Source organism: Scomber japonicus, chromosome 4, assembly GCF_027409825.1.
Source record: "Scomber japonicus isolate fScoJap1 chromosome 4, fScoJap1.pri, whole genome shotgun sequence".
Lineage (NCBI taxonomy): Eukaryota > Metazoa > Chordata > Actinopteri > Scombriformes > Scombridae > Scomber > Scomber japonicus.
The window spans coordinates 1,414,729-1,429,763 of NC_070581.1; the positions used below are offsets into that span (position 1 = coordinate 1,414,729).

The 15,035-nt window shown below is 44.3% G+C and overlaps 1 protein-coding gene across 1 annotated transcript in view; it reads left to right on the top strand.

Moving 5' to 3' along the window:
- The window catches only part of skia (v-ski avian sarcoma viral oncogene homolog a), a 77,975-nt gene that overhangs the window by 1,598 nt on the left and 61,342 nt on the right, over positions 1-15,035 (top strand). The gene's annotated exons all lie outside the window — the stretch shown is intronic.

Genomic DNA, 15,035 nt, shown 5'->3' on the forward strand with positions numbered 1-15,035 from the left:
AAAGCATCCAGCCAGCATCCTGCTTCTCTGCAGTGATCTGGTAGAGTTTATGGCTCTCAGTGTGAGGTTTTGGGGGGTTCCCAGCAAAATGAGGACTGTTAAACATCTTGTGCAAGTCCACTTGTTCCAACTCCAGGCTGTACTGTAAATGTTGCTGCTATAGTTGTGGTTGCCAACCTGTGGTCCTGGAAATCCCAGCTGTCCTTGAAGAGCTTCCTGGTGGAAATTGTCCCAGTTAGAGAATGCATGAAAGCGCTCACATGCAGTAAATGTTACCAAACTTCAGCTGCAGCCAAATCCCAACTCATGCCTGTTGCATTCATATATGTAGATTAAGTGACTTTCTAGGCGGTCAGTGTCTCTTTAGTATTGGCTCATCATTGCCATATTGTTACTAATTAGGCCTCTTACACCAGTGACAATAAAACACCTCCAGAGGCAATAAAGCCATTATTTGCCTGTGAAACACCCCTGAGGTTCACTTTTATTGGCCCGTACTGTAAATACAATCTCATTTACCAACAAATGGCTCGCTGGGAAATAGTAAACAACAGTTAAGGAGGACTGTGTGTACATTCTACATGAATTTAGGAGGGAAAAGAAGGAAATCATTCTTCTTGTTCTCTTCCTCGGATGAAATGGCATTTCCTCCCTCGCACATGTAGTGTTTAGTGGGATACATGTCTCAGCCTACATGTCTGGTTGTACTCTGTGTGTGTGTTTGTGTGTGCGCGCCTTTGGAGCCAACTGTGTCTCATTAAATGTATGTAATGCTGGTCTGGCTGTCATGTGTCTGGCTTCCTGTGGGTTTAATCAGCGTTACTATCAACGCTGAAGGGTTTTTATTTTTTGTCTCTGATTGTATCCACATCCTCTCATTCTCTCTTTTTTTATAGACGAGATAATTGTTAAAAAAAAACCAAAGTTCCTATCAGAACAGGAGTCGGCAGGTTGTGGCTCGATGTGTTTCAGGTGGTTTCTGTCATCAGATATGGGATGCAGTATTTATAGTGTTCAATCTGGTTTCTGCTGCTAACAGTGTGATGCCTCTCTGTGAGGGGATTATAATCTGAGGTCTGCTGTAGGGGTGGGAGACATAAAAAAGAATCCCACCCACCCCCCTCCACCTCTACACAGAGAGAGAGAGAGAGAGAGAGAGAGAGAGAGAGAGAGAGAGAGAGAGAGAGAGAGAGAGAGAGAGAGAGAGAGAGAGAGAGAGAGAGAGAGAGAGAGAGAGAGAGAGAGAGAGAGAGAGAGAGAGAGAGAGAGAGAGAGAGAGAGAGAGAGAGAGAGAGAGAGAGAGCATTTGCATGAACTGTTACACATGAATGGAGTTGATGAAGCAGGGTTTAGAAGTATTGTGGTGGAAACATAATATGATCCCAACAAAGGAGAGCATTCAGCAAACATCGGACCCACTCACCCCCCCACCCCCCACCCCTCCAAACATCCACCTACCCTAGCCCAGCGACCCACCTCTGACACACACACACACACACATACACACATCCCCCTCCTCCTCCTCCTCCTCTCTTACCTACTTTTTTTACTCCAATCTGATTGAAAGCAGAGTGGACTTCTGTGTGTGTGTGTGTGTGTGTGTGTGTGTGTGTGGGGTGGTATGGGGGTGGGGGGCAGCAGACATGTTGATGAGGCACAGAAAGGCAACCGCTAAAGTATTTACAAGCAGCTCTCCTCCACTCCTCTACTCCTCCGCCGGAGCCTCCTCCTTTCACAGGAATGGGCCAAAAGAAAGAAAAAGGAATCAGGGGAGACCCTCGAAAGCACTAAAAGAGTGCCAAAGTCCTGCCATGCATGGTGAATACCCACTCTTGGCACACACTTTCATTCAGACTGGAGTGGGCACACCTCAGAGGACCCCCACTTTTCAGGGGGGGCCTCTTCTATTTTTATAAGTGCCGACGGGGCACCCCAAGTGTTAAGACCCAGCCTCATTTAAGCCTTTGCCCTGCTTTGTAATTCGACTCCTCCATTTTTTTTCCTTTTTTTTTCCTCAAGTACCCTGTTTCAAGAAACGCTAATGAGGGGAATGCATGCTGGGATAGCAGAGTTGAAGAATATTGCTAAACTTATGGTAACAGAGCTGCTCTTTGTCAGCATATTTGAGCTGAGCTGAGGCGATGTGAGGATGAGGAGGATGAGGAGGAGAGAGAGCCACGCTGCCTCTAAGCAACAGGAGGAGAAAAAAAAAACAACAAAAAAAACACCATCGTCCTGGTCCTGCGCACGACCCGGGGGGCGTCTCTGTCAATATTAATGAGGGGAGTTACACAAGTGTTAGCAGCAGTCTCGCATGCAGACAGACACAGGAAGTGATATTGCGGCACTTCCCTCTTTGCAGACACTCTCTTGCGCGAGCTTCCTTCTGAGACGCGCAACATGTGTGCGTCTGATCAGACGGCCGTGAGTAAAAGCAGCTTCTCACTTCTTTGCAAGCACGCCTGCATTTGTGGAAGAAGTGTGAATTTTATAGTACACACACACACACACACACACAAAAATAACCCCTCCTTTCTTATCTGGGAGGATGTGAGCCGCAGCGCAGACTGTAAACAGCAGCGAGCCAACGCGCTGAACTATTGAATTGTTTAAATTAGTTTATGTGCTTGGGTGTGTGGAGTTTGCTCACGCCAAAGCTCTGTAGCTGCAAGAGTCTTTCTGGTTTTCTGGCTGGTACACACTCACACATGTGGGTGGCACAACATAATCAGTGGCTTTCCGCATCAGGATGTTTAGATAAGGATTGTGGCTGCAGATTTAGTATGTTGCTAACTTTATAATTCAGCCCTCAAGATGATGTGATTTCTACACAATCCGTCTCTGTGAGGAGGAGATAGGAGAGTAGAAGAGGGGGAAGAGGAGGGGGGGGGGTTACAGTCGAGCCAGCCCAACCTTCACTTTTTGGTAAAAAAAACAGCAACTTTTATTTATTTTTTTTTACAGACTAATGCACAGCTCTCAGTTCCTCCCACTCCCATTATAATAAGACTGGCTGTTTAATCCTAGGAACATTACACACTTATATAGATTTATAGAATTACAGATTATTTTAGAGATTGTTTATTGTAATGGTTTTCAGCAACAAGGGGAATCATTGATTTTCTCTATAGTAACATTATGACAGAATGTATGACTGCTTTGCTCATGAGTGTCATACATACATATATATAATAACACATCTGAAAGCAGAAGTCTTATCAGGTGGGGGTCCGTGGTGTCATTTGTGTCAATTTAAGGCTCCTTGATGTGAAAACATTTGAGAAGCACTGGTTTATTGTATATAGTATTTTAATTTTTTTGCCCTGCCCCTCCCTCAGAGAGGTGAAGACATCTTTTTAAACAAGTGAAAAGCCTTTTTGAATGAGCTCACATGAAACACTTCTCTACTCATGCGTGTCATCACAGTCAACCATGACCTCTGCTGTTCTGCTCACTGTCAAAAAAAAACCCCAACAAGCAAGAGCCAGACTTCCTCTTCCATCCAATGATCCATTTTCATTCTGAAGTGGTGGGAAACGATTGGACGTGTAGAAAGACTCAAAGGAGAACAATAAAGCTGAGTAGGAACTATGTGCTGACACCCAGCGTGTTAAAGCTCAGATCAGTCTTACAACATGGAACTTTTTTTTTTGCAGAGGGTTTTAATATTTAGCTCCAAAATAGCTGCCATTCAAACTCAAACTTCCCTTCTTTTTTTTTTAAACATCCACCCCTCGCCCCCTCTACTGCTCCTCAGGATATCTGGCCTCCAGCTGAAGGGGTTGCTTGTTTCAGGAGGGGAGGTGGGGCAGTGGTGGTGGTGGTGGTGGTGGTAGTGGGGGGCGCTCAGAGGAAGTGAACTCCCCAAGGGGATATAGGCCCATGTCCTGTTTCATATGCAAGGCGCAGTGTTGGCTAAGCCTGCTGACAGCCAGCCATGTCCACGCGGTGGACAGGACAACAGCTGGTAGCTGTGCATTTCAATAGCTGCTGAGGGAATATATCCATTCTCTTTATACGGCTGTTTGGCACAATGTGACAGTTGCAAAAAAAAAAAAAAAAGTCTGTTGCGGAGCTTAATTTTGACCTAATTGCAGGAGCATGAGGGGAAGTTAAAGATTTGCTGTTGCTTCTGTTTTCATGCTGTTTTTTTTTTTTTGGTGTGTCTGTCAAATAGTAGAATTTAGATTTTGTTCTCTGTGCTCTGGAAAAAAAAAGGAGGAAGCCACCAATTGAATTAGAGCTGTGTAATGAGTTCTGTTGGCTGGCCAGGCTGCCAGTCTGGGTTTCTAATAGAAGACAGTGAGTCCACACTGTGAGGCATGACTGAGGGTCACACAGATCAATGCCTGTATTGACATTCAAGTATCTTCATGTCAAGTGTGATTGAAAAGTCCATCACTTCTCAAGCTCAGTTAAACACATCTGAGGCTGAGCGGATGGATCGCATTCTGAGAGGAGAAATGTCTTCTTCTTCACAAAGAAAAAAACACCTTTTTTAATGATTCAGGCTTCTCGTCTGAATGCTATGCAAATGAGAGTCAATTAAAAAGAGGCTGTTTAATTAGTAGTTAAATTTGTGTGCTGAAAGTTTAGCTAATTATTCTCCACATATGCCGCTGCTTTTTTTTTTTCATTTTTCTCCCTCTCTGCAGGAAATGAACTGCAGTAATGACTTTTATTTTGCTCTTTTTTTCTTTCCCGTCCTGGAAAAAAAAAGGCGACTCTGCTCCGAGGCTGTTAGCCGAAAAACTTTGAGGAACAATTGTACCGCGAGATGAAAAAGTCTGTGCGGCGGTTTTGATCTGCCGTTTAAGCGTCTTTCTTTCCACCACAAACCCTGTACAGAGGAAAACACTAACACACACACTCACACACACATACACATGATGAAGAGGGAGAGAGAGTGGCGGAGCATCACAGGTGATACAGCTTCAGTTGTCTGGAATTTTTTTTTTTTTTTCATTCAAAAGGCTACCGTTGAAGCGGGAGTGGAAAATGAATTAAGCGCAGTGTTTCTTTTCATACTGCGTGTCTTCCTGCCAGTAGCTGTTTATTTCAAAGCCTTTTTTAAAGTTCTGCAAACAAAAGGGGATTTTCCAAGTCGCTGCTGGATTGTGCTCACAGGATGAAAGTTTGTAGAAAGCTGCATGTGGTACACTTCTGACTTAATGGTCACTTGACTGGCCGAACCATTTCACCCTTATATACTGTTCAGGTCAAGTTTAACAGCTGTAAAAACACCTCAAATGTCTTATTCTGAAATTTGATGACTTTTCCTAAAGTGGCCCAAAAGGCTGTTGTGGGTCAAATTATCTCTGTATCTATTGACATGTGTTTTAGTGAAATGAATAGTTCATAGTTTTAATAAGGCTGATGGCTCTAATGGTTCTACAATAAACCCCACACTTCATTTTCACTTGACATAAAATACATTTCCATCATTATGTCTATGTTATATTTTCATGTCTTAGGTCAAATAGGACATGATATAGTGTGATAGTAGATGTTTAGTGGTGTAAAAGCTAAAAAATACACTCTCTCTGCTCTCTGAAACATGAATCAAGGTTTAATCACATTTATTGATCAGTCAGATCGACTATATAAATAGATTGGTGGTTCAAACTTTGATGTAGACTCTTTTTATGAGGGGATTCTTAGACAGGGTCAAACCTGACCCAGAACATATTGTGATGGTGTAGAATATGAACAGTATGTAAGGGTTAAATGTAATCATAAACCAACCTAAATGAAAATCTTTAATTTAGGTAGAATTCTACACACCTTTCTTCAAGCAGTACTCTATGTACCTCAACATTATTGGTAAATGGAATGTATAATATAGCACTTTACTAGTCTTCCAACCACACTTTTTAATGCAAGTCATATTCACACATTCACACACCATTGGCACAGCCATCTGGAGCAATTTGGGGTTAAGCATCTTGCCCAAGGACACTTCAACATGTGGACCAGAGGAACCGGGAATCAAACAGCCGATCTTGCGATTAGCAGACAGCTGGTTGTACCTCCTGAGCTACAGCAGCACCCCTGTCACAAATAACAGAAGTCTGATTCAGGAGAAAAGAATGACTGAGGAAAACAAGAAAAGAGAAGTTTGTGCCCTTTTTCGCCAAGCCGTTGTCTTGTCCTCCACCTATCGACTGCAGCGTTTTTTTCATGTGATGAATGGATCTCCACCCCCATCCATTCAAACATGATGGAGGAAGGGAAAAAAAGCAGCACTGGTCTCTTAACAGACAAGCGTGCATGCAAGTCGTCTGAGAAAAAGCAGCGCACACGCAAAGCTCCGAGCAAATGTCTTTAAGTAGCTGAGAGCATGCGTGAAAGTCAAGTACTTCCTCCCACTAGGTGAAAACGCCCGTCAGAATATTCATAACTCTCTGACAAAGCATGAAAGTAACAAGCACACTCAGCTCACTGTGTGGCTATTCTTAAGTCTTTAGAAGAACCTTGAGCGTGTCTCATCAGGATTATTGCGAGAGCAGCACGGAAAGGAAGAACCCGCCGACCCCTTCCAGTTGTTGCAGCTTTTCCTCAAGTCAGATGGTGCGATGTGATGACCGGGGTTGGCTGCCGACTCGTGAACGACACTGTCCTTTTTTTTTGTGCATTCAATATTGATGGTAGGTTACCGTAGGCGGCGAGGTCCAGCGTGTTTATTTAATGAGAGGCTCTTTGAAATATTCATCGACACACATGGCGCTGTAAACCTAACTATTGCCTTAACTACACCATACATCCACTAACCTTTACCCCCCCCCCCCCCACACACACACACTCTCAAACCCAGCCTGCGGCACCTTTACCAAGAATGCAGCAGCGATGCTCAAGATGTAAAGCCAGCATCGCACTCTCCATTTGCATTCTCACGTCTGCCAGCTGGCAAGAAACCTACACACAGACTTTCATGAAATTCTGGCACATTTTTACCATTGAGCCATTTTTTTCTTGCAGGTATTAAGGAGTCCAAGATGAAAGATTTGATAGATTTTAAAGAATTTCAAAGTATATAGACGTTGTTCATTACATTGTCTGAATCATCATGGTTGACAGTGCTGGGTAGGAAGGGACACCACTGTGTATGGATTGCACGCAAGATAAAACATCCAAGTGGTAAGTGACAGCAGTTAGGTTATCAGTTTGTTTTGACGTGGTTACTATCACAGGGCTCACAGTGAGATGCCATCTGCACCAAGTGTTGAGAAACATACAGTGCACAGAGGACATTCAGAAAGTACCAGTAAACCATTTAGTCTCAGTCTCTTTCCTTTTTCTGTTATCAGCACTATTAACCCTAACCCCACCCCCCACCCCAAAAAAATGTTTTTATAATTTCATTCAAAATAGACATTGCTTTTTGAAGAGATCTCCTCATGCTGTAACTGCCTGCACAGGTCCATGGAAAACACACAGAGTCAGGGCAGCTCTCATTGTGAGATGGAATTGGGGAGGGGGGGGTTGGTTACTTTGTGCTGCGTCAGCCCAGGAACATTCATTTGACAGCAGTGTTGCACCCCCCCCCCCACCACCACCAGCACCACCCCCACCCCACCAGCACCACACGACCTTTCTCTCCCCAAATAAAGAGGTGACCCACCTCACCCCTCACCTCTCTTTAAGTGCAATTGGCCAATCGCGTGCTACTGAGCAGCTCCCACGGGGCAGATGGCTGTCTGACACACACACGCACACACACGCATAAACACACACTACTATCAATCAAATGAACATTCACTGGACTGGAGCTGTACTATAATGAAATAAATGTATGCTGTAGATTTCATAGAAAGATTTTGGGCATATCTCTAAAAAATATGCATGAGAGGCACATGGGAACGTTTGAGTACAGTAGCAGAGGCATCCTCTGCCTCATTTGGTGTGTGATAGTGCATGGGGCTTGTCTAGTGTATGATTTGCAGTCGTGTGTGCGTGTCTGCATGTGTGTGTGTGTTTTGTGCCTGGATCAGTTGTAGGAGCTGTAGGAGGAGATTAGCATGAGCTCACTGCCTACTCATTTCCATCCCCATCTGCCTGTCTCCCACAGTGATGCTCCCCCACCCCCAACCACACACGCGTACACACACACACACACACACACACACACACACACACACACACATATACACATTACAAACCATACACATTCACGAGCATAGACATCCACACAAACCCAGATCCCACCCCCGCAATGCCTTCCCAGTCTTATAATGAATACAGAAGCAGACAGAATCGGGTGCAAACATGCACACACACGCACACACACACACACACACACACACACACACACACACACACACACAGACTGTCAGCTACACTGGCAGTGTGTAACACAACATCCACCAGGCATGGCCTAGAATATCCTCCCACAGTGTCATGTCAGAAGCCCGTGCTCCACCTAGGACTGTTTGGACAACAATCTGTGGTTGGACACTTTTCTCCAAACAGCGTCTCATCGATCGTCTTAAAGTTTGGGAAGGACAGGTAGCTACAGAGAGGACAGATACAGATACAGGGAGATTTTCAAGCTAATAATAAACTGCGCTAATCTTATTTCTGATTGAACTGGCACAATTCCCTCGATGAGGAAGCTGCCAAGTCAACTCAGTTTTGCAACATCTCTGTCAAAGTGAAAGAAATGAGAGATATTGTTTTCTATTTTAAAGAAGCACAGCAGCAGAGCTCAGTTTTTAAAAGTTTTTTTGGACAAAGCAGAATATATCAGCTTTCTTTTCAGTCAGGATCCTAATTCTTTTGAAGAGGTAAATTAGAGCAGGAGTGTAAAGCTGCGTTAAAAGCAGTGACAGTCTACAGACTTGTTAAACATGATATTTGTAGTGTCAAACCTCATGTCAATGCTGAAAAGCAAACATTTGATGTGTAGAAGTGTAATTGTCTTGTTTCCGTTAGCTAGCAGGATGTGCACTGTTTAATAAAGGCACCAACAACATACATCTGAGCTAAAGTCATGCTAGCTTGAGGCGTGACAGAAGTCACTGCTAACTAGCAGGACATTAAAGATGCTATCAAGCGTCAAATCTGTGAGCTAGCTGGTGAGCTAGCAATGTTCAGACAGATGGCAGGCTAACAAACGAGCACCGCCGCTCACTGTGCTCCTTTTGTATAATTTACCGTTAAGAACGAACAGTTAGCGCTCACAGTACAAACCGTGTAGATAGTTTGTTTTGCTGTGAGTTAATTTTTACTAAGAATCATTTTATCACCACGTTGGAGCTGTTAGCTGTTAGCCTCCTCCTCATCATCACAGAGCTGAACTTAGCACACTTTAGCATGATACTAACAACTTCTGTGTAAAACAAAACATGGAGGCATTTGAATTGTTCATTATTTATTATTTTCATATCTCACACCCTACAACAAAGCTTCACATGTCCTTTACTGTCCTTTCCATGTCTGTTGCTTCTAAAAATCCCATTGAACTCAGTGTTCTCGTCTCTTGAAATGATTCAATCTAATTCCCATTATATATATAATTCACCCGTCACAGCATTGTGTTGCTTAATCTACCGGGCTAAAAAAAAAGGTGTTGGCTTGTAAAAGAGGATTAACCTCAGCCTAAGTCAGCCAACAGTGTTTATACTATCTGGCCTCTCATCACCAGCACGGTACACAGTGATGAATGCTGACCATGTTTACACTGTACATCTACTTTTATTTCTGCTGCGTCCCAACACAATATGCAGTGCATCACTTGGGAGTGGCGGGTTTGTTGCTCGCTCTGTGTGAATCAACATTGGACTTCCTTGAGCATAAAAAAAAGTTCAAACAGCTTTCGCAATTTTTCTTCAGAGTACAAATGTTGTGTGCGATGGGGCATTAGATACATTTAAAATAATGGTGTGTCAGCTCTCAATACAAGCATTTGGCGGCCATTGAAAAGAATGTGAAAAGGGCTGGAGGTGCATTTACTGTTCTCCGGTTGTGATGGCAGTCTGGGTCCAGGGAAACCTCCTTTTTATCCTTTTTTTTTTTCATCGACTCCTCACCGGTGGGTGGGTGGGGGGGTCACACTGGCTCTTCCTCAGCCATGTGGAAGGAGAGAAGACAGGGTATTGGTGGCGGTTGTAGGCTAGCAATTGTCACCTCCATTGTAATGAGTATCAGCTGCGGATCTGTGATTGTAAGACAGATAGTAATACCCCCGCCCCTCCCCCCACATTGGGTGATCAGCGCTTCCAAAGAAACCGAGTCATGGACCAGGGCTCATTGTTTATCTCCCCTCCTCCGCCATCCATCCTCTCTCTCTTGTGTCTGTGCTCATCTGTCCTGGATGCGTCATGGCTGCTGTTGTCCCACACAAACAAACACAAAGAGGTCAGAGCTCTGAAGCATCACATCTGATTATTATTACCTTTTATTAACAAGGATCCAGGATGTTTATCACACAAATGCTACAAAGACTGAATTTTAACATTTCAGCCAAATGATGGGAGGAAAACTCACCAACTAACAAGGTCACTTTCAGAAAAAAACACTTTGAGTATAAATAGGTCAAACATGTAGAGAGCATTGAAACCTCAGAATGCTTCAAAGTGCTTTTTAGATTGTCTGACAGCATCTGAAACCAACAATCTCACACATACTAACAACGCCTTTGTTGAGTCATACTATGAAAATAAGTCCACTTTCATCCAAAAATAAAAAAAATCTGAATCTTAATCCACCTTCTTTCACTGCACACCTGGAGAAATACGTAATACCAGCCTGATGCAAGAGTCTTTGAGGATTAGTGACATGCCTTTTTTAAAAAGTTTTAATTTCCAAACTGAATCCTATTGAGAGGAATACACCAGAAGCTGCAAGCAAAGCATTATTTTCTGCAGGAGCCTTTTAATGAAAAAAAAAAGTTATGAATGAGCTGTTGCACTCTGTTGCTCTCTTTTGTGCAAGTCTCTTCTCGGAATAGGTGCATCTTCCTGGCAGCGGAGTCAACAACACCTCAGATCTAAACTTTTGTTTAGTCTGCTGTGTGACTCACACTTTTCGTCAAGCTCCTCTGAGTTACGTTAAGGCTCCATAAATTAATCTTAAACTGGATTAATCAGGAGCTGGTCTGACCTGCCCTATTGAGCCAACAAAGCAACTCCTGTCCTGAGCTTTGACTCATAACCCTCATCACCTTTCTAACTTTTATCATCTTGTGGCAGAAGTGCGGCGAAGGCCCACGAGTGAAAAATACATCTGAAAGAGGATTTGGTGTTTTAGAGTCTTGTCGTGGAGTCATACGGGAAGTTTGGAGGGTGAGATCATCGGGGTGGGGGGTGGTTTTGAAGTGAAACCGGTCGGTGAAGGGGAGGGGGGCAGGTTTAGGCTGGTTCCAGTTGGTGAGTGCAGCTGCTTTAACTGGAGAGCAGGGGGTCCAACCCAGCTGGGGGAGAGCAAAGTTTAGACTGGCAGAGCAGAAGTAGACGGCTTTCATTTAGGGCTGCCTGGTTAGAAACAGAAACAAAGTCGGTGAACTGTGGCCACACCTCGGCTGCAGCTTGTCAGGAAGTCAGGGTGGAAGGTGTGTGTGTGTGTGTGTGTGTGTGTGTGTGTGTGTGTGTGTGTGTGTGTGTGTGTGTGTGTGTGTGTGTTTTTTAGCAAACCGGGGCCTCTTGGTAGAGGGAGTAAAGGGGTAGGGCCCCCGTAGGCTCAGTTTACTCCTCAGGAATGAAGTGTTGGAAACAAAGGCTTATAATGTGGTTAACATCCTTCCTCCAGCCTGGCCCGAGCCATTCCTCCCCTCCAAGTCACCAATCTCCCCGAATTAATCTGTCCCAGCCGCACTCTGACAAATGAAGCGGCCGTGCACACGTTAAATAAAACAATATGCTAGAAAGGGGATCCCTCCTCCTGGCACACACGCCTGCTGCTTCTCAGGTTAAGGAAGCCTCCACCAGCTCCCAGGCCCAGACTTGCTCCTCTGCTCCATTCTACCCAACACCACCCCTCCCCCACCCCAACCTTCAAGTCAACCCATTGATTTCACAACCCACACCCCCCCCCATTACCTATGCTGTTCATCTCTTATTGTAAAGCATACACACGTGCAGACGCAGAGAAGATCTAAACACACATCTGCACATACACACGTGCACATACGCTCATTCTACTCCTACAGAGCAGACAATAGACCTCTTGAAGCCCTTGGCTTATAATTAATGTAATTGTAGATCTCTGAGACAAGGTAATGTGTGGAGTGTGTAACCGCCTCCGACCCACAGCGAGCACAAAGACGTTATTCTCAGCGTTCTTCCTTCAAAGAAACACTGCCATGGCTATCTTGAGCAGTAGGACATCTGTTTATATAAAGCCTACTGCCATTTATATACGTCTGCTGTTAGTGTGAGTGTGTGTGTGTGTGTGTGTGGGGGGGGGGGGGTCGGACAAACTGATTTATCCCATATGACCTCTAGCCTTCTCACTGGGCTCATCTGTCTGCCCTGTTTAATTATTTCACACACACACATGCACACACACACACACACACACACACACACACACACACACACACACACACAAACACACACAGAGGTCAGGGCTGCAGCTGAACCTTGCCACACCACCTCTACCCCCCCCCCCCCCCCCCCCCCTCCCTTCCTCCCCCACTCCTCCTCCTCAATTCCATCTCTCCAGGCATGACTACTGGTTGTCTGCACGGCTCTGCAAAGGATTAAGTCAGACAGACGTGTGTGTGTGTGTGTGTGTGTGTGCTTGTGGTTTGCATATAGCTGTCACACTTTTCCCACCAGCGTTATCGCAAAGACGAAGCATGTCTGCCACATAGGACTACTTTCTAGGACTGAGGCTGCCACCAGCACTTTTTATCTCAACATGATTCATACTCAGACATTTGTGTTTTATGAAGATATTGCACCTACTTGATGTGGCATCTCTTTGTTTGGTTGCTTTTTAAAACAATGTTTGACCAAGTGTGAAACTGTGTTAATTTGCTGATATACCAGCTTAATGAATTCAGTGATTTTATTGATTTATTTTTCTGATTTATTTTTCAAGTTTAGAGACAATTTAATGATTTTAATCTATCATATCAATGTTTTTCAAGTCCACATGTTGAACAAAGATGATAAAAGTATTGCACCACTTTTTCTTTATCATTCATTCATACTTCTATAGAATACAGGTCATAGCACTATGAACTACTAGATGTTTCAGTTGAGTCGTGTTCACACGCTTAAACAAGTGTCAGTCAGAAACTGAGAACGTGTTCACTAATTCATTTCATTCAAATCACAGTTTATGAGAGAGCCATGACTCAGACTGCTAATGTACTCAGTTGTGGCCTGAAAATAACCTCTGTGCTCATCATAACACTGTTTCTACTCTCTGGACATTAGAACCACTGCACTGAAACAAATATTCCAAATCAGTATGATAGTAATGGAGGTGTGGTGAAAAAATATCTACCACATTCTCCTCTATAGCAGCATGAGCAGGTTTCTCCTGTAGCGGTTACATTTCTGTAAGATATAATCAGAAGTGAGCAGAGAGGTTAGATGGCCTAGATGTACTTGAAATGTATTTGAAAGCCAGGTTGAGGCATTGGCTGTGGTCCTCTTATCCAGATTTAGACAGTGTCTGAACATATCGCGGTGTGAAACACAAGGTTTGAGGTAGAGGAGAGTGATGATGAGGGGAGAAGGGGGGGGGCAGTTGATTTTCCACAGAGTGGGGTCAGTGTTTGTTCTGAGAGGAAGCTGAGACGGCAGCCAGTGTTTAGTCTCGGCCCAAGGACAGAGCCGGAGGTGTTATGTCTCTGTCTTTTTGCTGTTTCTCTTTCTCTTTCTCTCTCTTTCTCTCGACCTTTCGTGTTTTCTCCAACCGGTTTACTTCCCCTATGTCAAACCTCACTGCCCCTCCTCCTCCTCCTCCTCCACCTCACCACCAGACCCCCGCCTCTCTCTCTCTGTGCTGCTTTCACTGTTGGCGGCGAAGCCATCCAGCTCAGGAAGCGCTGTGAAACATCAGATTCCACTTCCTGCAGCAATCAATACATCTCAGGTCCAGCAGACGCACACACACACCCACAGCTGAGAATGCACGGACACATGTTCTTTCTCCTCCTCACACACACACACACCACATACACATATACACACATACCGGGCGTGATTTCACACTTTATGCATGTAAGAAGGATTTTTATTCAGCGAGATCAGATTTTTATTTTAAAGCTTTATAAAAGTTTTTTTTTTAAAAAGGAGAAAGCTCTGTCTGTCCTTGGAATGAACCAATGAGAAACAGTAAAATAAATGGTGTTGAATCTTACACTGTGGAACCATCACCAGAGCCACTTGGCCTCTTGAGGAGGTAAGGAGTCACCCATAGCAACAGTTTTCAGTTGGAAGGCAGGGGCTCCTAAGAGTCCTTGAGCCCCTCTGTGGGGTCCTGAGAGGGTTTAGAGGGGCATTCGAGCCACTTTGTAGGTGGATGTTCTACACCACTATACATCTGAAATGACTGATGCAGGAAGAACTGGTACACTATATCACTCATTTGGACCCCTTAAGGAGACACTAAGGGGCTTCTAAGGGAGTCTAGAGTCTTTATGGGAGTTTCCTGGTAAAACAAACAGTTATTTAATTTCCCTTCATTGAAATGAAGTTGTAATGATACCCAGTTTAGAGGATGTAAAAGAATGACTATTAGCAGTGATTGGTGTGAGCGTGGCCCCTGTTATCTCCTCTCTGCACTCACTTAATATAATATCATCCTAAATCATCCAGTAAAATCTCTGCACCAGTTTTCCCGACATTCGTTCATTTCTCCTCTGTAGTTGATTTCGACACGTATAAGAAGCCGTAGTGAAAACGTTAGACGGATTAATGGACGGATAGACCCAAGCTTCGGCCAACCCCCCCCCCCCCCCTTCTCCCCACGGTAGTAATGAAATGATAGATCCCTGATGTGGATGGAAGCCGAAGTGAAGGGATGACCTCACAGCCACCTAATCACCGCAGAGGGGACAGGCTGGCAGCTAATGTGTCCAT